The sequence below is a fragment of the Panthera onca genome, chromosome F2 (genome assembly GCF_046562875.1).
Source record: "Panthera onca isolate mPanOnc1 chromosome F2, mPanOnc1 haplotype 2, whole genome shotgun sequence".
Lineage (NCBI taxonomy): Eukaryota > Metazoa > Chordata > Mammalia > Carnivora > Felidae > Panthera > Panthera onca.
Window position 1 is genome coordinate 54,994,365 of NC_138356.1, and position 23,420 is coordinate 55,017,784.

General features: G+C 38.9%; 1 long non-coding RNA gene across 1 annotated transcript in view; it reads left to right on the top strand.

The window, feature by feature from the left end:
- The first annotated feature begins 2,068 nt into the window (after positions 1 to 2,068).
- The window catches only part of LOC132664422 (uncharacterized), a 33,126-nt gene continuing 11,774 nt past the window's right edge, over positions 2,069 to 23,420 (top strand). The window contains exon 1 of the long non-coding RNA XR_009603664.1: positions 2,069 to 2,308. This is a non-coding gene — a long non-coding RNA (uncharacterized LOC132664422). The remainder of the gene's footprint in view (positions 2,309 to 23,420) is intronic.

A 23,420-nucleotide genomic window follows, 5' to 3' on the forward strand; every position in this document is an offset into this window, starting at 1 on the left:
TTTGAGAGCCTAGCGTGTGACATTCAAGCCTGGGGAACCAGCAAGCTGAACAGGAGTAAATGCTAGGGGTCGCAGATTACTGGTCAGTTCAGATACAGGGTGCAGGGGAGACCTCCTTTGGGTCCATCTCAAGGACTTTTTATTAATACCCTTCTGGGCTTTGGAAGCTCTAGTCCAGGGGACATCAAGTTTCACAAATTGTTTGTGACTGGATAATGGCTTCACAAGGGGACAGGGACAGCCGTGCCGAGGTCAGAAAGTCTGTTTGGGAATTTATTGAAATGTCTTCAAAGGAAGAAAGAAGTGCTGAAAGTCAGTGATTAAGTGGTCCTAATCCTTCATCTTGTAGTGAAGTAGGGCTAGGAGCTAGCTCATTTCTGTTGATTCAGAGAAAATAGACCATTCCTAGGAATTGTACAGTCTGGAAATGTTTACCTGTGAGGAAATCATTCCATTTTAACTTCACAGATTTATGCCTGTGCTTGTATCAGAGTTGGCAAACTTGGGGGTTTGGGAGATGTCTTTATGCCTACCTGTGAGTTTAGCCAAAACCTGGGTGACGCCAGGCCTGTGCTCTTGGAATACACATTTTCCACAGCTGTCCAGGAAGGGTTGCAGGAGATGTCATCTGAAGTCAGCAGGTGTAGTTTGAGGTTAGGTGAAGGGAAAAGAGGCTGGTTAAAATGAGCTCAGCCAGTTCCTGTTCTTATCTGGAAACCACATCTTCCAAAATTTTTAATAACTTTGTAAGTTTAAACTTTTTTTTCTCCCTAGTGTGGACCTTCTGGGTTCTGAGTCTCAGTCTTCACTTGATTTTAGCCAAAAGGCCAAGAAGCGATTTGAGTCTCAGTCTTAATAGGGAGTTAAATTTCCTTTAGAAAAATAGTGTGTGTGTGTGTGTGTGTGTGTGTGTGTGTGTCTTTTAATCTGACCTCGATCTCTCTTTTCCTGCTGTTTGCTTGATAGGTCCTCTCCCTCCCTTCAGTCAGCTTGCTCGGGACCAAGAAAAGCCAGGGGAACATTTGTTTACCTTCCCAGGAAAGGCCTGATAATTGATCTCTGCTCTGCTTTGGAGACTCTGCTTTGCTTTGGAAGATCTCTGCTACTTCAACTTCGAGGCTGTGGCTGCTTCCTTCCCTCCTGCCCAAATCCCTCCTCTTACTGTGCCCCCATCCCTCTTTCTCTCAGCTTTTCACATTTTAGTAACAGATCATGGACACTTTTGCATGTTAGTCTCTCTGTGGATACTATGTGGATACTGTATACATACAATGAGTCTTATATATTTGACATTGCAAGGCGATTTATTCTAATAACTGAATCAAAGTCTTATAGTATGTGCTTAATTATTATTTTCTCTTCTTATTTTATGCTAGTGCTACAAAAAACGTACATTCATAAATTATAGTAACTAAGAATTTGGATTAGAATGATAATCGCAGTATCAAAGATTGGTGGTGGGGGGAACCCCAGACATCATTATACCAGCCTCTTTTAATTCTTACACATTATATTTTAGTTTTTGAAGATGTAATTTTTCAGTGTGTGTGTGTGTGTGTGTATATATATATATATAGTTTTATATTCCAGTTTTGTAAGTAATCATTATTTCTATAAGTCTACATAATTATTACCTAATGGACTTAATCCTATCTCTCATTTACATACATATGAGCAATTCACTATTTAGGTGATTTTAATTTCCTTTCTTCCTGCCTTCTTCCTGCCTTCTTTCTTCCTTTCCTGTATTAGAACTCCATTTGGAATAGATCTCTTATTAATGTAGGTGTTTGCTTTTGTTAAATGTATTTCTTCCTGAAACATTCCTGTGAACAGGGTTGCTAGGTAAAAGGATATGAACAGAAATGGTTTTACAAACAAAAATAATTTTTAAACTTTTAATGCTTCCAGCTGTGTAAGTCTATACAAGTTTCACCATGGCCTCGAGCATCATATAGTATCATTTAAAACATATTTTATTAATTTGATATGATTAAATTGTTACCTCTAGTTTGCTTTAATTTGCTTTTCTTCTTCTTTTCCTGTTCCTTTAGGACCATGGTGAGCGGAGGTTACAGAGCTATTCTGATTGGCCTCGCAGTGTCATCCACTCGATTGGTTGTAAGAAAGTAGGCTCATTGTAAAAGAAAGAGGTGGCCTGCATGGATGGCCTGCCATTGCTGTACCTGGGAAACTTGTTCTACTCTCTGAATTTGTTCCTAACCCTGGCCACCAAGGATTTATTACAGAGCCCTGGTGGCCCCACACATGAGAATGCCCTTTAGCCAGTTGGGAGCTCTCCCAGGGAGTAAGTACCATAATATTGAAGCCATTCTCTTTTACCAGTGCAGCCTCCAATCAGAAGTGCTGTTTAAAGGGGCACCTTGTACGGGGTGGGGGGGACTGGGTGGCTCAGTTGGTTAAGCGTCCAACTGTAGCTCAGGTCATGATCTTACAGTTCATGAGTTTCAGGCTCATGTTGGGCTCTGTGCTGACAGCTCAGAGCCTGGAGCCTGCTTCAGGTTCTGGGTCTCCCTCTTTCCCTGCTCCTCCCCTGCTCATGTTTTGTATCTCTCTGTCACTCAAAAATAAATAAACATTAAAAAAAATTAAAAATAAATAAGTAAAGGGGCACCTTGGAACCTCGAAAGACTCTATGATCAAGCAGGAAAAAGGTATAGCCATCCAAAAAAATAGGAGGGAAGGAAGTTGTCTCCCAGCCAGAGGCTGCTGGGAAAACAAAAGGCTTCTAGATGGTTCCCTCTGCCTTCAGAGCTTCTTGCAGCACCAGAGGAAATTCAGAGATACCAGTTTGATGGACGTATGCCAGTTGGTTCCAGAGGACTTTTGTCTCTGTCTTTCCTGTGCACATCTGACCCAAGCCAGTCCTCCACAGAAGGAAAGAGGCTGTTTGTTTCTCCCAGCCCTCATCTTCCACATGTGCTTCTCTGCCTCATGAGTGCCCACAGCCTGAGTAAAACAGGCTAATGGCACCACAGACCAGCAGGCATTTTCACCTTGACCTTTTTCAAAATGTGAACACACGAATCCAGACTAAGCTCCGGAAGAAGAAGCTGACTCCAGAAATGGCCATCCACAGCAATAAAAGCCAGAAGCCAAAGACTAGGGAGGAGCACCAAGACTTTCCGCCCCCTGTCCTGGGCCCCACCATAGAAAGTCACAGAAAAGCACAGGTTGTCTTATGTCCCTAGTGAAGGTCACAATTTGGAAGCCAGTCTTAATTCTCACTGTGACTCAGGTGAGACTGATAAACGTGAAAACACATCCTTAAGCTTACAGTTCTGCTCAGAAGCAACTAGTGAAACTTCTTATTTAGATACAGCTCTTATTTAAATGATGGCTCCTTAAATCCAGAAGCCATGCAGCAAAGTGGGCCATATCCACCTATAGTTGCCCATCCCGCAGATAAGTTCAAGACATGTGAACCACCCAATAGTCTCCTAGATCTCTTAAAAACAATGATTTCTGCTAACCTGTCAGCTCCATTGAGCCAAAAGCTCCAAGTAAAACATGGCTTACACTTGGCTTCTGTCTTCAGTCATAGTATTCTGATGCCTCGATCTGAGTCAAGCCCTATGTCCGGAGATGCATTTGGCACAGAGGATGATATGAGCAGCTTTTTCTGGGAGAGAGCTTCTTGCTAGCTCCTATTTAGGGCAAAATGCTACCATTGGCCAGTCTTGCAACAATCTACAGGCCATTCCAAAAAATCGTAGGTCCTCTCTGCAGAAGAGCTGTTGTCCACCATCATGGTGGTCCGGGACTGGCTCTGCACCAACCATAGCTTCCTACACATTGTCGGGGTCCACTGAGTCTGTGAGGTCACCAGTCTGTGCTGCTGAACCTGCTGCCCTCAGTGGGAGACCTTCAGAAACTAGGCGTGGGCATGTCCCACCATCTCCATTATCTGTTGCAGAGCTGTAAGGGTCCAAACCTTCCTAGGTTCCTGCAACTCCCTGGTTATGCCTTCACCTTATTTTATGGCCTGTTCAGGTTTTCAGTCTTGGCTAGAGCTGGGTCAGTAGCCAGACTGCTATGGTATGATTTCATTTGTTCTATCTAAGCATGATAGCAATAGTCCAAGGACTGTGTTTGATAATCTGAGAATAGATATTTGTATTTTTCCCTACATCTGCTGCTCAAATTTTCCAATTTTGGCTTCTATGACATTGTCTCTTACTTTTTTTTTTTTTTAATTTTTGGTTCCCAGATATCTTTTGGGACTTCTTGTCAACCTCCTACTTGGCATGTACTCCAGAGGATAGGTCTTTTCCTACCATTAGTAGACCTCAAATGTGCACTCCGTAAATACTGGACATCAGTTAAAATTCACAACTGCACTCAGATTGGCATATGTTGAAACTGGTAACATCAGTCTCCTCCCCATCACCCATCCCCAACGGACTTCATTGATAAACCATCACATTTCAAGCCCAAGTTTAATACTCTTTCAGGATCCCTAGTTCTTGAGGCATCAGAGTCCTCCTGTGTCCAGTGCACTTTTCACTAACAGCCCCAGATCCAGTTGCTCCCCTGAGGAGCAGAGAAACTCCATTCCTAGCTTTCCTTCACTCTGGGGTTCTCACTTCTCAGTTGTCTTAAGCTGAGCCTTTGTGTTTTGGTTAAACTTCCTGTTACTTCCCTTTCTCCACACTTTTAAAAGAATTTTATTCTATTTCTTAGAAAAATTTCGACAAACTAAAGAAAAATAGAAAGAAAAAAAAAAAAAAAGAAAAACCCAAAGGTAGTTTCACCCAAACATTGCCACTTCTGTTGTTTTGAGTTATTTATAACCTGCCATGCTTCCTCTGCATACATGTTTTTCTTAGTTGTAATTTAATCTAAAAATTTTTTTAGCCTATTTTTCTTCAAATTACAAACACTTCTTATATTACTGCATTATCTTTGTTGCCCCTTTAGTGGCTACTTCCTAGCATCATTTGCTTAACATTCATTTTTCTTTTCTAACATTTATTATTAAATTATTAATAATAATGTGATAAAGATCTTTGATCCATTAGGATTAATTCCTTAGGATAAATGACCAGACATTGATTTACTGAGTTAAAAGGTATAGATCTATATGTAGATATGCATATACTTTACATTTCATTATATTTATGTGTCTATATATAGGTGTATGTACATATGTATATAAATATAACTTTTCATGAAATATTGTCAAATGGATTTCCAAGAAAGAATTTTTTTCCAAAAGGAGAATAAACATTTTATATAGTTTTATAGCCTATATTTTTCACTGAGTGTATCATGATCATTTTCTTACATATTTATTTTTTAAAGATGATTTTAAAAAGTGACCATCATATAAGTAGACTGTAATTTACTTAACTATCATATTATTTTGGGGCATTTGTTTCTACATTTTTTCTGTTATAAATGATGTAAATAAATTTTTGTATGTGTCCTTGATTATTAGAATAAATTATTGGAGAATTACTGAGACCTTTAATGATACTAAAGGATTAGAATACATTAAGGCTCTTAATGATACTAAAAATGATACTAAATAATAATGACAATGATACTAAATTGGCCTTCAAAAAGATTGAAACAATTCTTACTCCCAAGAATGAGTGGACATATTTCACTGCATTCAATTCAGAGAATTTTAATTTTTTTCTTGCCAGTGGGATAAGTGAAATTATCATTGTGTTATTGACTATAGGAGACTGAAGTTAATAGCTTAGTGGTTATAATATTTTTTAAATTTATTTTTATTTTATTTTATTGAGAGAGAGGGAGAGTGTGAGCAAGCAAGAAGGGCAGAGGGAGAAGGAAAGAAAGAATCTTAAGCAGGCTCTTACCTCAGTGCAGAGTCCAACGTGGGGCTCAATCCCATGACCCTGAGATCATGACCTGAGCTGAAATCAAGAGTTGGATGCTTAACTGACTAAGCCACCCAGCTGCCCCAGAGGTTATGTTATTACTTTAAAATTTTTGCTCATGTCTCTTTTCACTTTAAAATAGCGTTTTGTTTTTGTTTTTCTTATTTCTTATTGTTATAACGTGCAGCCAATTAAAAGCATATGAGCGTGCAAATTTAATTGGACCCTAAATACAATTGTCTAAGTAGCTGACTGTCCTCCATGTTCTTTGCCTTGTTTGCTGCAACCTGTCAGGTACAGTGGTTCATTCAAATGAGAGAACTGATAATACTTATGGCTTTGGGGGGGGGGGGGGGGGCGGCGCATAAAGTAACTCAGAGCATGCTACAGAGCAGAAGAAAATACAAGAAAAAGAATAAACTATTTTTAAAAACAGAACCAGAATTGTTTTCCCGGTTGGAGATATTTGGTGGTTTTCACATATGTAAAAACTGCATTCATCACTATGGAAGATTCTCCCTTCAGGAAGTTTAGGTGGGAGGCTCCAAATTGCATTTGGGAGGTTCTAGGGTAAATAATATGAATGGAGTGAGAGCAAGAGAAGCTAAGGCAGTGCTTACTGTCAATACAGTGCAAATTTTAATTGTGTGTCACAGTGGGTTTTGGTTCTTTTATGCCCAGGACCCAGTCCCGGTTCTCCAACTTACTGCTAGAAAGGGGTAACTTGAACATGCCTGGTTAGCTGCGGATGCTAGTGCCAGGGCAAGCTCTCAGAAAGCAGCAATCGTAGTACCAGCCAGATCACCACTGGTCTGCCAATTTTTTTGTTTGTTATTTTTTTATACGCCAGGATCATGCAACCCAAGAAAGTCTCCTGTTGTATTCTGTGATATTTCCTTGCTCACCCTTATAGGCATTTTGGAACTTCAGGTGTTCTGCTACCATCAGCAGATATGCTGCTCTGGACTTGGGGAAACACTGAGAAGCACCAGTGGGCCACCTTGAAGATGTCATTGTTGTGAATTCATGACACATGTCACAGATATCTCTTGCAAGGCTTGCTGATTCCTGGATGCCATACCAAGAATCTTGCTCAGTCTGTGGATGAGCTGTGAGGCAAAGAGCAAGAGAGTTTGTCATTAAATGATTGAACTTCAGGGGCGCCTGGGTGGCTTGGTCGGTTGAGCGTCCGACTTCGGCTCAGGTCACGATCTCGCGGTCGGTGAGTTCGAGCCCCGCGTCCGGCTCTGTGCTGACAGCTCAGAGCCTGGAGCCTGTTTCAGATTCTGTGTCTCCCTCTCTCTCTGCCCCTCCCCTGTTCATGCTCTGTCTCTCTCTGTCTCAAAAAAAATAAATAAATGTTAAAAAAAATTTAAAAAAAAAAAAAAAAAAATGATTGAACTTCATTGGGTTTACTTGGAGGATAAGCGCCCTCAAGTCAGCCTCTGCCAATAGATCACGGAGATAAAGCCCTTTAAAGAAACATCTTACATTACTTATTGTTTCTACTCATCCTAGAAGTGCTTGTCTCCTAAAAGTATGGTCTTTTGGCTTAGGCCTAAGGGATTGGAAACAAAATTTTATATACTAGGAGACTTAAATTTTCTCTTCGTGTAGTTTTTTTCTTTTTCCCATCAATACATGTTAGGAATGTTATACAAACAACAGGTAAAATTTTAAGCAGAATAAGTACCTAAACCTTAATATTTGTATGGAGGCTCGGCTGAGGAGAACTTTTCCTCAGTGCATTAAACAGGATGATATTGTTTAATGCACACAAGTTTAAAACTAGATGTGGCTATTGCTTAAATGGCTGTAGTGAAAAGGGGATCTTCTTCTTCTTTTTTAAAAATATTTATTTATTTTCGGGAGAGTGCAAACAGGGGAGGGGCAGAGAGAGAGAGGGACAGAGGATCCAAAGCGGGTTCTCTGCTGACAGGCTGACAGCAGTGAGCCCAAGGTGGGCTTGAACTCACGAACCGTGAGATCATGACCTGAGCTGAAGTCCAATGCTCAATGGACTGAGTGAGCCACCCAGTTGCCCCAGAAGGGGACCTTTTATGAGCAATTGTTTTCTAACTCCTTTTACTCTGGAATGTAGAAAAGAACCCTTATTTTACAGATTAGTAAGGTAAAATCAGTCAAGTTAAGCTGCTTTTTCAGAGACATGTAGCTACTAAGTGACTTACCTGAGATTTGATTCCAGATATACTTGGCTCCAAATTTATCTCAAGTAGATTTGGCTCCCTTCTAGGTGCACAAAAGCATAGAGTGTCCAATAACTAGGCAGAAAGAAGACTTTTAGTGAGGGTCAGTGACAAACTAGAGGGCAGCTTGTGAGGCCCAGAAACCTTTACTCCTTCCCCATCCGACTGCCCAGGTGATACACAAATTTCACCTTTATCTAGATGCCCCTAGGGAAGGGAAGTTTAGCGGAGGGGAGAAATAGCCCCGAGAGGGAGTTTCAACTCTGACTTGAGAGAGTATTTACCGAAGAAAAAAACTGCTTTAAATGGGAAGACACTGAGTTATTTTACTAGGTAAATTTACATTTTCAGTAGAATAGGTTAGAAGGTAAGATAGATTCAGACGAAAACTAGAGCTAGATATTTCTTTCCTATGTATGAGTTCTGGTGCATAAATTTCAACCTCACTATAAATGTGTGTTATATGTGCTTTTCAAGTAGCTGGAACTGTATTTATTCTGGTTGAATAATATATCTTAACAATAATAATTTTTCTTATGAACCTAAGACTCATAATTCCATCTGCCCCCTCTACATATTCTGCTGGAACTTTCCATATATCAGAAATTCAACACATCTAGCAGTGAAGTTATTATTTCTACCTCAACTGGCCTTTTCCTTGTAGGCATTATCTTGATAAGTTGCATTTAGGTAGGTTTGAAACACTGTTTATTTTGAGACAGAGCAAGTGCACAAACACAGCAAGGGCACTAAGAGAGGGCTCTGGAGACAGAATCCCAAGCAGGCTCCACCCTGTCAGCACACAGCCTGATGCAGGGCTCCATCTCATGAACCATGAGGTCATGACCTGAGCCAAAATCAAGAGTTGGACGCTTAACCGACTGAGTCACCCAGGTGCCCCTCTGATCCTTTTTAAAAAAAATTGAGACTCAATTGACATATAACATTACTACAGCTTCAGGCATATAATATAATGATTCAATATTTGTACCTATTGCAATATTGCCTGATCTAAACTCGACTCATTATTGCCTGATCTTATCATTCTCAAAGAAAATCTGAGATGAATTAATACAAATATGTATTCCTGAAGTTATTATGAACTCAAAATCAATTTTAATGTACCAGATAGAACTGTTTGTCTTTTCAAATAATTCGTATCTTAAGTAACTCTTTCAAATGTATTGTTTATAATTTTATACTTTGTTAATTGAGAGAAAAATATTTAGTAGTTCATCTCATGTATGTCTGTCTTGATTTTGCTGCACACCTATTACTACTTCCCGGCTCCTTAGGAAATGCCAACACATACCTTTCCAAACACACTTCTGGATTTTCCTACTGAAAGTAAGTGTGTTTTTAGTTCTTCTTTTCTTTAATTAAGTCTCTATAATGCAGTGCTGAAGAGTATGGGCTTTGAGTCAATCATTCTTACCTCAGTCACTTTACTTTCTAAAGCTGAAAAAATGGATAAGTTTTTATTTTTCTGAGTTGATTTCCTCAGGGTTGTCATGCAGATCAGATGAGCCAACATACGCCAAGCAGTTTGTAGGATGCTGAGCACAGAGTGGCACAAATACAGCTATCAGTTATACCTCTCTTGAATTATAACTAACTGGAAAATCTGAATGGTTTGTTCTCTATCAAAACCAAATAGAAAGGATCCTGGGCAGAGTATTTATGGATGAACATTTAATTCTATGTTCTCAGTTTTCTTGCCTCTGACTTGGAATAAAATGAAATAACCTGAATCTGATGTCAACATAGAAAAATTTGTGATCATTGAATGATCACTGAATGTTAGAGCTGGAAGTTCCATTACAATTGATCTAGGACAATCTCTTTTCCTTAAAAATAAAGCATCTGAGACATAGAGAGGTAAAGCAATTTGTTCATGGTTATACACTAAGGAACAGCAAGGTAAGAAGCTCCCCTTTGGGTCATTCTCGTAAAGAAACATGACTCACAACTTTTTTCCTCTTTAACCTACGATTGCAGCACACTTATCTAGTAGAGGAAACTATGTTTTTCAAATGAGTTGGTATCTATACAATATCTATGCAATATTTAAAATATTAAGGACTCATAAAGGTAAATGAAATACTTTACAGAACACACCTCCACAACTAATTTATTTATATTCTTTATTTCCTAATACAATGGAGGTGTATCAGGTTGGATGAGTTTATCTGTAACTAGCTTGACTCTGATTAATTTATATGGTACCCAGTTTAAGCACGCCCACTCTCTGCTCTCTGAGGGCTTAGTGTCAGGAACAGAGGCTGGCATTAAAGTCAGAGCAGATGTGCAATCACTTCCTCCCCTGTAGCTTGGCTTGAGCTGCTCGTATAATCACTAGTCTACTGTAACGCTCAATTTTTGGATCACTGCCTTAAAAAGTAATAACATTCTGAATGAGACTCTGGTTCAGAAATCCTTTCCCAGATGGTGTTATCCTTCTTGTATTTCCTTGACTGGAAATTCTGGGAGGAGCAGACAGGTTGGATGGGCGTGTAGTTAATATAATTCCTCTTCTTTGTGTGGAATTTGCTCTGTCCTTAAGGAAGTCTGCCTATTGGTAACTTATATCTTGTACATAACATTTGTTATGTGCATCCAACCTTATTTCCTTTTCTGGGTGTATAATACCTATTTCTCAACAGGGGTGGCTATTCATTGTGTGTATTCTTTTTATTTTTCTGAGTCTCCCGGGAAAGTTTAAGCAAGCAGCAAATTCTGAAATAGGTTTTACCAAAGTTTAAACATGTTAATGGTTCACAGCATCTTAACTTGGTGGAGCAATGTTTTTTCATTCTAGCTGAGTGGATTCTGAGGAGTCTTTTTAGAGTTTTCAGTTTGACTCCTCTGTTGTCATTTGACATTGCTATTTCTATTTATTATGCTTTAAAAGAGAAAGGGATGCAAATTCATGACAGAAACTGTGGACAGTACTCTGGAGAAGCCACACAAAGTCATATAAAAGCCAAAATAATGAGTTGTAAACAGGGCATTAAAAAACCTAAGAGTAAGCCTATTTGAAGTAGGGACAGAATGAAGACATGTTTTAGCCATTTTAATTTATGAAGAGAAATCCTGCCACTTTCACATTGGAAGGTGGTTCAAATAACGTGGAAATAGATGAAGGTCACTCATTTGAACAAGAAGAATAGTCAAATTTTTGAGAGAAAGATGCACTAGGATTTTTTTTAAACCATATTCTGTTCCAGTAGGAACTAGCTTGTTTCCATCTTGATGAAGTGCCTCCAACCTTTTACTGAGTTTCTTCTATAGCAGGAACTCTGGATCAGAAATGAGATCAGATTTTTAAGTTGCCACTAAGTGAACATCATTTAGCATTTTCATTCTTCTAAGAGAGCTCATCAAGTAATTGCCCTCTAATAGCAAGCGAGCAGGATGACGAACAGGATAAGGCATCATGAAGCTAATGAAACTTTAAAATGGTCTCCATTTTCCATCGATTGGGAAAAGCATATTAGAGCAATGACACACACCATAGAAAATGACACACCTCTGAAAAGACCTGCAGAAAGCAAGATGCGTCTTCTGGTTTCCCAAAGCATGGCAGTGGCTTGACTTGACAAATTCAAAGGCCAAAAGTCAGAAATTAAGATCCCTGTAACTGAAAAGAACGGAGCTTGTCTTTAAGTAAGCATCTGCATAAAGATGTCTATGAAACTTTCAATAAAGCTATCTCCTTTTAGGTACTGTATCAAGACTAAATATTTCTGAATCTTTCCCAGATGAATTTTCTTAACTCTAACTTGTAGTCCTAAAAAATACTTAAGTTTTTTTTATTAACTTGTTTTATTGTTTTTTAAATTTACATTCAAATTAGTTAGCATATACTGCAACGATGATTTCAGGAGTAGATTCCTTAGTGCCCCTTACCCATTTAGCCCATCCCACCTCCCACAACCCCTCCAGTAACCCTCAGTTTGTTCTCCATATGTATGAGTCTCTTCTGTTTTGTCCCTCTCCCTGTTTTTATATTATTTTTATTTCCCTTCCCTTATGTTCATCTGTTTTGTCTCTTAAAATCCTCATATGAGTGAAGTCATATGATTTTTGTCTTTCTCTGACTGACTAATTTCACTTAGCATAATACCCTCCAGTTCCATCCATGTAGTTGCAAATGGCAAGGTTTCATTCTTTTTGATTGCCGAGTAATACTTCATTGTATATATACACCACATCTTCTTTATCCATTCATCTGTCGATGGACATTCGGGCTCTTTCCATACTTTGGCTATTGTTTATAGTGCTGCTATAAACATGGGAGTGCATGTGTCCCTTCAAAACAGCACACCTGTATCCCTTGGATAATGCCTAGTAGTGCAATTGCTGGGTGTAGGGTAGTTCTATTTTTAGTTTTTCAAGGAACCTCCATACTGTTCTCCAGAGTGGCTGCACCAGCTTGCATTCCCAACAATGCAAAAGAGATCCTCTATCTCTGCATCCTCGCTAACATCTGTTGTTGCCTGGGTTGTTAATGTTAGCCATTCTGACGGGTGTAAGGTGGTATCTTATTGTGGTTTTGATTTGTATTTGCCTGATGATGAGTGATGTTGAACATTTTTTCATGTGTCGGTTGGCCATCTGGATGTCTTCTTTGGAGAAATGTCTATTCATGTCTTTTGCCCATTTCTTCAATGGATTATTTGTTTTCTGGGTGTTGAGTTTGATAAGTTCTTTAGAGATTTTGGATACTAACCCTTCATCTGATATGTTGTTTGCAAATATCTTCTCCTATTCTGTTGGTTGCCTTTTAGTTTTCCTGATTGTTTCCTTTGCTGTGCAGAAGCTTTTTATTTTGAGGTCCCAGTAGTTCATTCTTGCTTTTGTTTCCCTTGCCTCTGGAGACGTGTTAAGTAAGAAGTTGCTGTGGCCAAGATCAAAGAGATTTTTGCCTGCTTTCTCCTCAAGGATTTTGATGGCTTCTTGTCTTACATTTAGGTCTTTCATCCATTTTGAGTTTATTTTTGTGCATGGTGTAAGAAAGTGGTCCAAGTTCATTTTTTCTGCATGTCACTGTCCGTTTTTCTCAGCACCACTTGCTGAAGGGACTGTCTTTGTTCCATTGGATATTCTTTCCTGCTTTGTCAAAGATTAGTTGGCCATACATTTGTGGGTCCATTTCTGGGTTCTCCATTCTGTTCCATTGATCTGAGTGTCTATTCTTGTGCCAGTACCATACTGTCTTGATGATTACAGCTTTGTAGTATAGCTTGAAGTCTGGGATTGTGATGCCTCCAGCTTTGGTTTTCTCTTTCAAGATCGCTTTGTCTATTTGGGGTCTTTTCTGGTTCCATACAAATTTTAGGATTATTTGTTCTAGCTCTGTGAAGAATGTTGGTGTTATTCTGATAGGGATTGCATTGAATATGTAGATTGCTTTGGGTATTATCAACATTTTAACAATATTTGTTCTTCCTATCCAGGAGCATGGAATCTTTTTCCATTTGTTTGTGTTTTCTTCGATTTCTTTCATAAGCTTTCTATAGTTTTCAGTGTATAGATTTTTCACCTCTTTGGTTAGATTTATTCCTAGGTATTTTATGATTTTTTGTGCAACTGTAAATGGGATCGATTCTTTGATTTCTCTGTCACTTCATTTTCTTTCTGTCACTTCATTGGTGTATAGGAATGCAACTGATTTTATATCCTGCAACTTTGCTGAATTCATGAATCAATTATAGCAGTTTTTTTGGTGGAATCTTTTGGGTTTTCCATATACAGTATTATGTCATCTGCGAAGAGTAAAAGTTTGACTTCCTTCTGGCCAATTTGGATGCCTTTTATTTCTTTGTGTTGTCTGATTGCAGAGGCCAAGACTTCCAATACTATGTTGAATAACAGTAGCGAGAGTGAACAGCCCTGTCTTATTCCTGACCTTAGGGGGAAAGCTCTCAGTTTCTCCCCATTGAGGATGATATTAGCGTTGGGTTGTTCATATATGGCTTTTATGATCTCGAGGTATGCTCTTTCTATCCCTACTTTCTTGAGGGTTTTTATCAAGAAAGGATGCTGTATTTTGTCAAATGCTTTCTCTGCATCTATTGAGAAGATCATATGGTTTTTGTCCTTTCTTTTATTGATGTGATGAATCACATTAATTGTTTTGTGGATATTGAACCAGCTCTGCATCCCAGGTATAAATCCCACTTGGTCATGGTGAATAATTTTTTTAATGTATTGTTGGAACCAGTTGGCTAATATCTTGTTGAGGATTTTTACATCCATGTTCATCAGGGAAATTGGTCTATAGCTCCCCTTTTTAGTGGGGTCTCTGTCTGGTTTTGGAATCGAGGTAATGCTGGCTTCATAGAAAGAGTTTGGAAATTTTCCTTTGGTTTCTATTTTTTGGCACAGCTTCAAGAGCATACATGTTAACTCTTCCATAAATGTTTGGTAGAATTCCCCTGGAAAGCCATCTGGCCCTGGACTCTTGTTTTTTGGCAGATTTTTGATTACTAATTCGATTTCCTTACTGGTTATGGGTCTGTTCAAATTTTCTATTTCTTCCTGTTTCAGTTTTGGTAGTGTATATATTTCTAGGAATTTGTCCATTTCTTCCAGATTGTCCATTTTATTGGCATATAATTGCTCATAATATTCTCTTATTATTGTTTTTATTTTTGTTGTGTTGGTCGTGATCTCTCCTCTTTCATTCTTGATTTTATTTATTTGGGTCCTTTCCTTTTTCTTTTTGATCAAACTGGCTAGTGGTTTATCAATTTTGTTAATTATTTCAAAGAACCAGCTTCTGGTTTGTTCTACTGTGTTTTTGGTTTTGACAGCATTAGTTTCTGCTCTAATCTTTATTATTTCCTGTCTTCTGCTGGTTTGGGGTTTTATTTGCTGTTCTTTTTCCGGCTCCTTAAGGCATAAGGTTAGGTTGTGTATCTTAGATAGATACTTTCTTTAGGAAGGCCTGGATTGCTATATGCTTTCCTCTTATGACCACCTTTGCTGCATCCCAGGGGTTTTGGGTTGTGGTGTTATCATTTTCTTTTTTTTTTTTTAATGTTTATTCATTTTTGAGAGACAGAGAGAGACAGAGCATGAGTGGGAAGGGGCAGAGAGAGGGAGACACAGAATCTGAAGCAGGCTCCAGGCTCTGAGCTTTCAGCACAGAGCCCAACGCAGGGTTCGAACTCACGAACTGCAAGATCATGACCTGAGCTGAAGTCAGACACTCAACCGACTGAGCCATTCAGGTGCCCCTGGTGTTAACATTTTCATTGACTTCCATATACTTTTTAATTTCATCTTTTTTTTTTTTTGGAAATTGTTGTACCTATTTATTTTTTATTATTTTTTTTCAATATATGAAATTTATTGTCAAATTGGTTTCCATACAACACCCAGTGCTCATCCCAAAAGGTGCCCTCCTCAATACCCATCACCCACCTTCCCCTCCCTCCCACCCCCCATCAACCCTCAGTTTGTTCTCAGTTTTTAACAGTCTCTTATGCTTTGGCTCTCTCCCACTTTAACCTCTTTTTTTTTTTTTTCCTTCCCCTCCTCCATGGGTTTCTGTTAAGTTTCTCAGGATCCACATAAGAGTGAAAACATATGGTATCTGTCTTTCTCTGTATGGCTTATTTCACTTAGCAACACACTCTCCAGTTCCATCCACGTTGCTACAAAGGGCCATATTTCATTCTTTCTCTTTGCCATGTAGTACTCCATTGTGTATATAAACCACAATTTCTTTATCCATTCATCAGTTGATGGACATTTAGGCTCTTTCCATAATTTGGCTATTGTTGAGAGTGCTGCTATAAACACTGGGGTACAAGTGCCCCTATGCATCAGTACTCCAGTATCCCTTGGGTATTTTAATTTCATCTTTAACTTCTTGGTTAGCCCATTCATTCTTTAGTAGGATGTTCTTCAGTCTCCAATATTTTTTACCTTTCCAAATTTTGTCTTGTGGTTGATTTCAAGTTTCATAGCATTGTGATCTGAAAATATGCATGGTATGATCTCTATCTTTTTGTACTTAATTAGGGTTGATTTGTGTCCCAGTATATGGTCTATTCTGGAGAACGTTCCATGTGCACTGGAGAAAAATGTATATTCTGCTGCTTTAGGATGAAATGTTCTGAATATATCTGTTAAGTCCATCTGGTCCAGTGTGTCATTCAAAGCCATTTTTTCCTTATTGATTTTTTGATTAGATGATCTGTCCATTGCTGTGAGTGGGGTGTTGAAGTCTCCTACTATTATGGTATTACTATCAATGAGTTTCTTTACATTTGTGATTAATTGATTTATATATTTGGGTGCCACCACATTTGGCGCATAAATGTTTACAATTGTTAGGTCTTCTTTGTGGATAGACCCCTTGATTATTATATAATGCCCTTCTGCATCTCTTGATACAGTCTTTATTTTAAAGTCTAGATTGTCTGATATAAGTATGGCTACTCTGGCTTTCTTTTGTTGACCATTAGCATGATAGATGGTTCTCCATCCCCTTACTTTCAATGTGAAGGTGTCTTTAGGTCTAAAGTGGGTCTCTTGTCAACAGCATATAGATGGATCTTGTTTTCTTATCCATTCTGTAACCCTACGTCTTTTGATTGGAGCATTGAGTCCATTGACATTTAGAGTGAGTACTGAAAGATATGAATTTATTGCCATTATGTTGCTTGTAGAGTTGGAGTTTCTGATGGTGTTTTCTGGTACTTTCTAACATTTGTTGCTTTTGGTCTTTATTTATTTGTTTTTTATTTTTATTTTTTTTCATCTTTTCACCCCTCAGAGAGTCCCCGATAAAATTTCTTGCAAGGCTGATTTAGTGGTCACAAACTCCTTTATTTTTTGTTTGTCTGGGAAACTTTTAATCTCTCCTTCTATTTTGAATGACAGCCTTGCTGGATAAAGAATTCTTGGCTGTATAGTTTTCTGATTCAGCACATTGAATATATCCTGCCACTCTTTTCTGGCCTGCCAAGTTTCTGTGGGTAGGTCTGCTGCAAACCTGATCTGTCTTCCCTTGTAGGTTAGGGACTTTTTTTCCTTTGCTGCTTTCATGATTCTCTCCTTGCCTGAGTATTTTGTGAATTTGACTATGATATGCCTTGTTGATGGTTGGTTTTTGTTGAATCTAATGGGGGTCTTCTGTGCTTCCTGGATTTTGATGTCTGTGTCTTTCCCCAGGTTAGGAAAGTTTTCCACTATGATTTGCTCACATAACCCTTCTACCCCTATTTCTCTCTCTTCCTCTTCTGGGACCCCTATGATTCTGATGTTGTTCCTTTTTAATGAGTCACTGATTTCTCTAATTCCTAAATCGTGCTCTTTTGCCTTAATTTCCCTCTTTTCTTCTGCTTCATTATTCTCTATAAGTTTGTCCTCTATATCGCTGATTCTCTGTTCTGCCTCATCCATCCTTGCCGCCGCTGGATACATCCGTGATTGCAGCTCAGTTATAGCATTTTTAACTTAATTTTTACTATTTTTACTTTTTTTTTTATCTCTGCAGAAAGGGATTCTAATCTATTTTTGACTCCAGCTAGTATTCTTATTATCGTGATTCTAAATTCTGGTTCAGACATCTTCCTTGTATCTGCGTTGGTTAAATCCCTGGCTGTCGTTTCTTCGTGCTCTTTCTTTTGAGGTGAATTCCTTTGTTTTGTCATTTTGAAGGGAGAAAAGGAATTAATGAGGTAGAAAAATAAAAATTAAAAAATATTAAAATTAAAAAATATTAGAATTAAAAAACTTAAAACACACACACACATACAAATCTAATAAATGATGCTAGATCCTAGATGTGTTTTGGTCTGGGTGTTGAAAGTAGTTTGACAGATTAGAGAGAAAAAGTGGGGGAAAGGAAGTCATTTGAGAATTTGAAAAAATGAATACACTAAAGTAGACTAAAATGAGATGATGGGAGTAAAATAGAATTTGAAAAAAATTTACACAAAAGTAAAGAATATAGCAGGAAAAAATTAAAGAAAAAATATTTTTAATAAAAATTTAAAATAAAAGTGAATTTTTTTCTCTTTCTGTATTCAAGAAAAAGAAAAGAAATGAAAAATAAAAGAGAAAAAAAGAAATCCTTTGAAAATTTGAAAAAGTGAATATGCTGTAGTAGACTAAAATAAAATGATGGAAGTAAAATAGAATTTTAAAAAATTTACACAAAAGCAAATAATATAGTGAAAAAATTAAAGAAAAATATTTTTAATAGAAATTGAAAGTAAAAATGATGTTTTTCACTTTCTGAATTCAAGAAAAACAAAAGAAGCAAAAAAGAAAAAAAAGAAAAAGAAAAAAGAAAACAAGGAAATCACTTGAACATTTGAAAAGGTAAATACACTGAAGTAGACTAAAATAGAATGATGGAAGTAAGATAGAATTTGAAAAAAATTACACAAAATTTAAAAATATAGTAAAAAAATTAAAAATGTTTTTTAATAAAAATTGAAAATAAAAATGAATTTTTATGTATTCAAGAAAAAGAATAGTGTAAAAGAGAAAAAAAAGAAAAAAAATAAAGAAAATTGAATAGATGGACCTGCTAATAGATTGAAATAGGACTGAAATTACTTCGTTTTCCCCTAGAAGTCAGACTATGTAGAGCTTTATAGTCCATAAACTAAGTAGGCAGTGAGACCTGTGTTCTTGAAGAGCGAGGTTGGCCCACTTGGGCGGGGCTCAGTGTAACAGCTCCGCTCTCCACTAGATGGCGCTGCTAGCCCACTGGGGTGGACTGCTGCAGAGCTTGTAGGTGCGTATGCGCATGTGCAGGAATGGTGAAAATGTCGTCACCCAGTTGCCCAGTCTCTAGTATGGGAACTCCTTTCCCTCAGATCAACAATTGTGCACCCGTCCTCTGTCTTCAGCTTTTGTCCACACCCCGCTTCTTCACTATCCGTGACCAAGCCCCAGGTAGTACCCCTCTCCCAAGTCTTGTCTTAGATGCGGCTATTTTTCCCGGCCTCCTACTTCTGAAGGACTGCGGCTTTGACCCGTTCCGCCCCTCTGTGGGAGGGTCTCACCAAGCAATGGCCGAATGCAGGCTGCACCTAGGAACGCCTGCTGGACCCTGCTGCTGCCATTGAGACTGCGGCCAGGTGCCAGCCTGCCCAGAAAAAGTTCATGAGATATTGTAGCAGCAGCTTTTCAGGGATTATGGAAAATCACAACGCGCATCTGGCACCAGGCTTCACACTTAACGACCTTGTTCCAGCACCAGCGAATGTGACCGTTTTCTGGGGTCTACTGGGACCAGGTGGCTACAGTCTCTACGAAATGCCCTTCCAGCAGTGGAACTTCTTTTCCCCGTGCGGCTCGAGAACCTCCCAGACCCCACTCTGCTCCTGGGGATTCGCCCTTCCCACCAGAGCACTGCCAGGTATAGAGCTGCGGAGCTGCAGACTTTGCGCTGCCTTTGTTTACAGTCTTGGAATTTAAACCCTCTCCTTTCTCCTTTCTCCCTTTTTAGTTTAGTCCCTGCGGCTGTTTCCAACTTTCCACTTTCTCTCCAGCTGCTTTTGGGGAGGGATGCTTTTCCCGTATTCTCCCCCACCCAGTCTCCGTCCTCTCTCCGCCTGCAAAAGCAGCTCCCTGCCACCGCCAGCTTCTCTCTCCCCAAGTTCACCTCTCTGCACCACGTACCTGCTGAATTCTGTGGTTCAGGTTGTGCAAATTGTTGTGTTAATCCTCCAATCAGTTTTCTAGGTGTGTAGGATGGTTTAGTGTTGGTCTGGCTGTATTTCACAGACGCGAGACACACAAAAAACTTCCATGCCGTTCTGCCATCTTGGCTCCTCCAAAATACTTAAGTTTTATTAAGGGTGGAAGGACACTTTTTTAGATTAGGCTGACCCAAAATCAGAGCCTGAGAAAAGGAAATAATTACATATGTTACATTTGGGAGTTGATCCCGAAAGCACACAAGAAGGTGTGGGGAAATTAAGAGAGCAAAAGGAGAAAGCCAATGAAGCAAGCATGAGTGAGTGGGTTACCAATGTGGACACCTGGGATTCAGTTCCTCTGGGGCTCTTCAGAAAAACCATGAAGGACTTCAGTATTGTCTCACCAATGGAAGGGGAAACTGGGTTATTTGTCTAACAACTCTCATCCCTCATTGGTGTAGGGTTACCTGGTGTCTTGGGCTACCTTGCAAGTAAATTGAACCAGCTCTTGTGGTACTTGAAAAAGCCCTCAGACAGAGAAACAGAATCACACTTGACAGCACCTTCCTCATGACCTCATAACCTCCCCAGCACCCCAGATCTCCAAACACCATCACATAGGGGTTTAGGTTTCAACATACGAATTTTTTTTGTTGAGGGGGGTCAGAATCATTCTACAGCATTCTGTCCCTGGATGTCCGAAATGTGTGACCTCACATACAAAATATTTATTTCATTCCCCCCCCCCCCACCCCGCCCCGGATCTTAACATGTTCCAGCATTAACTCTGATGTCTAAAGTCTGAAGTCTTATTTAAATTTTGTCTAAATTAGCTATGGGAAGACTTAGATATGACTTGAGATATGCTTTTTCTTGAGCAGATTTATTCTCCTGCTGTGGACCTTTGAAACCACACAAGTTACATGCTTCCAGAATATACTGGTGGGACAGACATAGGATAGACATTCCTGTTCCAAAAGGCAAAAGTAGGAAAGAAGTGTTAAATTAATTTTAGAAGGAAGCTATTGCCCTGAGGTGGTTTTAATGCCTTAGTAGCTTACATAAGCAAACCAAAACCTAAACCTGGAACACCTCATGTTTAAGAAACTGCAACCTAAAGACAACCAGTTACAAGCAGCCAACTAGACTTTCCCAAATAAGGCAACTGCTTAAGCTATAGCCAGTTAAATAATTTTCTTGCTTTGCTTTGTTTCTTTATCTTCTCTATACAACATTTTCTGCTAGCTCCTGTTGGTGGAGCAGTCCTAACCACTTCCAGTTTAGTGATATTGGATTTAAACTGTTTTTTTTTTTTTTTTTTGTTAAAATAAACTCTTGCCATATCAATATGGCTCAGTTTATCACTCAACAGAAGAAAGGAATGACGGGTCCCAAGCAAGCCCAACGCCTAATGAGGCAAATTTCATCAGACCATAAGGCTCAAAAAGAATGCTCTTTGACTCAGAGTTCAGATTCTCAAATGCGCAGGGGGTAGCAATCCACTCACACACCTTGGTGAGCCCCACTCATGCCAAGGCTCTCTGCTGGAATGTAGTGGCTTTGTCAGATGACGCTGTCCTTTAAAACCTAGGTGAAGGCGTCATTGATTCCTCAAAACTATCAAATCCCAAGATGAATTAATTATCTTTATTCTCAAACATTCCTTTGTTTGTGTTTCTTATCTGAGGGAATGACACAATCCAGTTGCCAAAAATAGTCATAATGGATTCTTCCCTCTTGACACCTCCCACATTCCAGGTCACAAAATTCTATAAATTTTGGGAGGATGTTGGTATTCCCTTACTAGTACATTCCTTATTTTTTAGTGAAGGAAATGTCATTCAGACCTTCCCAAAAAACATAGATGTTGGCCTTCTGATTTCATTCTGACTTGCTTACGCCTCCATTCCTTCTGATCTTTTCCTTATTACTTTACCAAGGCAGTTCTGCATCTCACTTTTGGTGACTGCAGGCTATCATCATATCGAGTCTCTAGGGACATAATAATATCAAGGGAGAGTACTCCCGTACCAATAAACCTCACCTCCCCAGTCCTACACCCTAACTATTCAAATCCATGTCCCCATTTCTTGCTAGTATGTATTTGCCAGATGCTACAGCTTTTTTTGGTGGATAAGCTATTTATTCACATAGGACTATGCTTGTCTGCTCAGGATATGCTAGTTATTGATCTATAGCATATACTCTAAACCAGAGTAAAATGGGTTTTGGGAGCATGAAAGATATTTATATATATTACAAGTTTGTGTTGTCCTCCAAGGGACTACAAAACATAAACAGATATATGGTATATCTGCGGCACTAAAATTTAATCAGGGGGGTTAGTAAGGGAAAACTATCTAAGAAGGTCCTTAGGTAGATGATAATGAAAAAAGATTGAGAAATTTTTGTCTAGGTGCTACAACTGTGTTCTGCAACCTTGGCAATATTGACATTTTGGACTAGATCATCTTTATTCTGGGGCCTGTCCTTTGCATTACATCCCTGGTCTCTATCACTAGATGCTAGTAGCATTTTTCTCCTCCATCCCAAGTTGTAACAACCAAAAATGTCTCCAGACATGACAGTGGTTCTCAAACTTTAGCACACATCACAATCCCCTGCATAGATTTCTGGGTCCTACTCCTTGAGGAGACCTGAGAATTTGTTTATCTAAATAACTTAAGGAAAGCATGGGTGATTTTAGTACCCCATAGGATTATTTTGAGGATTAAACAAAATGAGGCAGAGGACAGCCAGTACAAAAGCCCTGCAGTTGGAGTATGCTCAGTTTGGTCAGGGATACCAGTGGCTGAAGCAGAGTGAAAAAGGAGGAAAGTAGAAGTAGATGAATTAAGAGCAGTAGTGAGGCACCGTATCACGCAGAGCATATTGACCACAGTTTGACTTTAAATTTAACTCTGAAAGTGATCAAGAGGCGCTAGAGTATTTTGAACTGACGCACGGTGTGACTTGACTTACACGAGGAGGTTTACCCTATCTGCTTTGTAGGGTGTAGACTGAATGGAAGCAACAGCAGAAGCAAGAATACTAGTTAAGAGGTTATTGCAACTCACGAAGAAATGTTGGGGTGTGGATTTATTGTGGAATTGAGGGAAAGCATCAGGTTATGGAGATATTTCCAAGTAAGAGTTGGCAGAATATGGTGGTGGATTGTATATGGTGTGATGGAGAAAGAGAAGAGCCGTGGGTCAAGGACGTCCCCAAGGATTTTGGCCTGAACTGGAATATGAAGTTACCATTTGCTAAATTGGAGAATAATGTGGAAAAGGAAAGTTTTTGGAGAGAAGATCAGGAGTTTAGTTTTGGAATGTTAAGCTTGAGGTATCTCAAATGGTGATATTATGTAGATGATTGGATATATATGAGAGCACTGAATCCTAACCACTAGACCACCAGGGATGGTGATGATTGGATATATGAATCTGAAGTTCAGGAATGGATCTTGGATAGAAATACAAACACCCAGTTATATTCCCACAGATAATGTTTAAAGTTTTGATATTGGAAGAGATTATCTAACAATGAATACAGATATAAAAGAAGTAACATCTGGGGTCTGAACCAAGTATGCTAAGAAAATTTTAGTGTAATTAGAAACTAGGGTTATTATTAATAAAATGGATCATGAAGAATTGTTTTGCAAA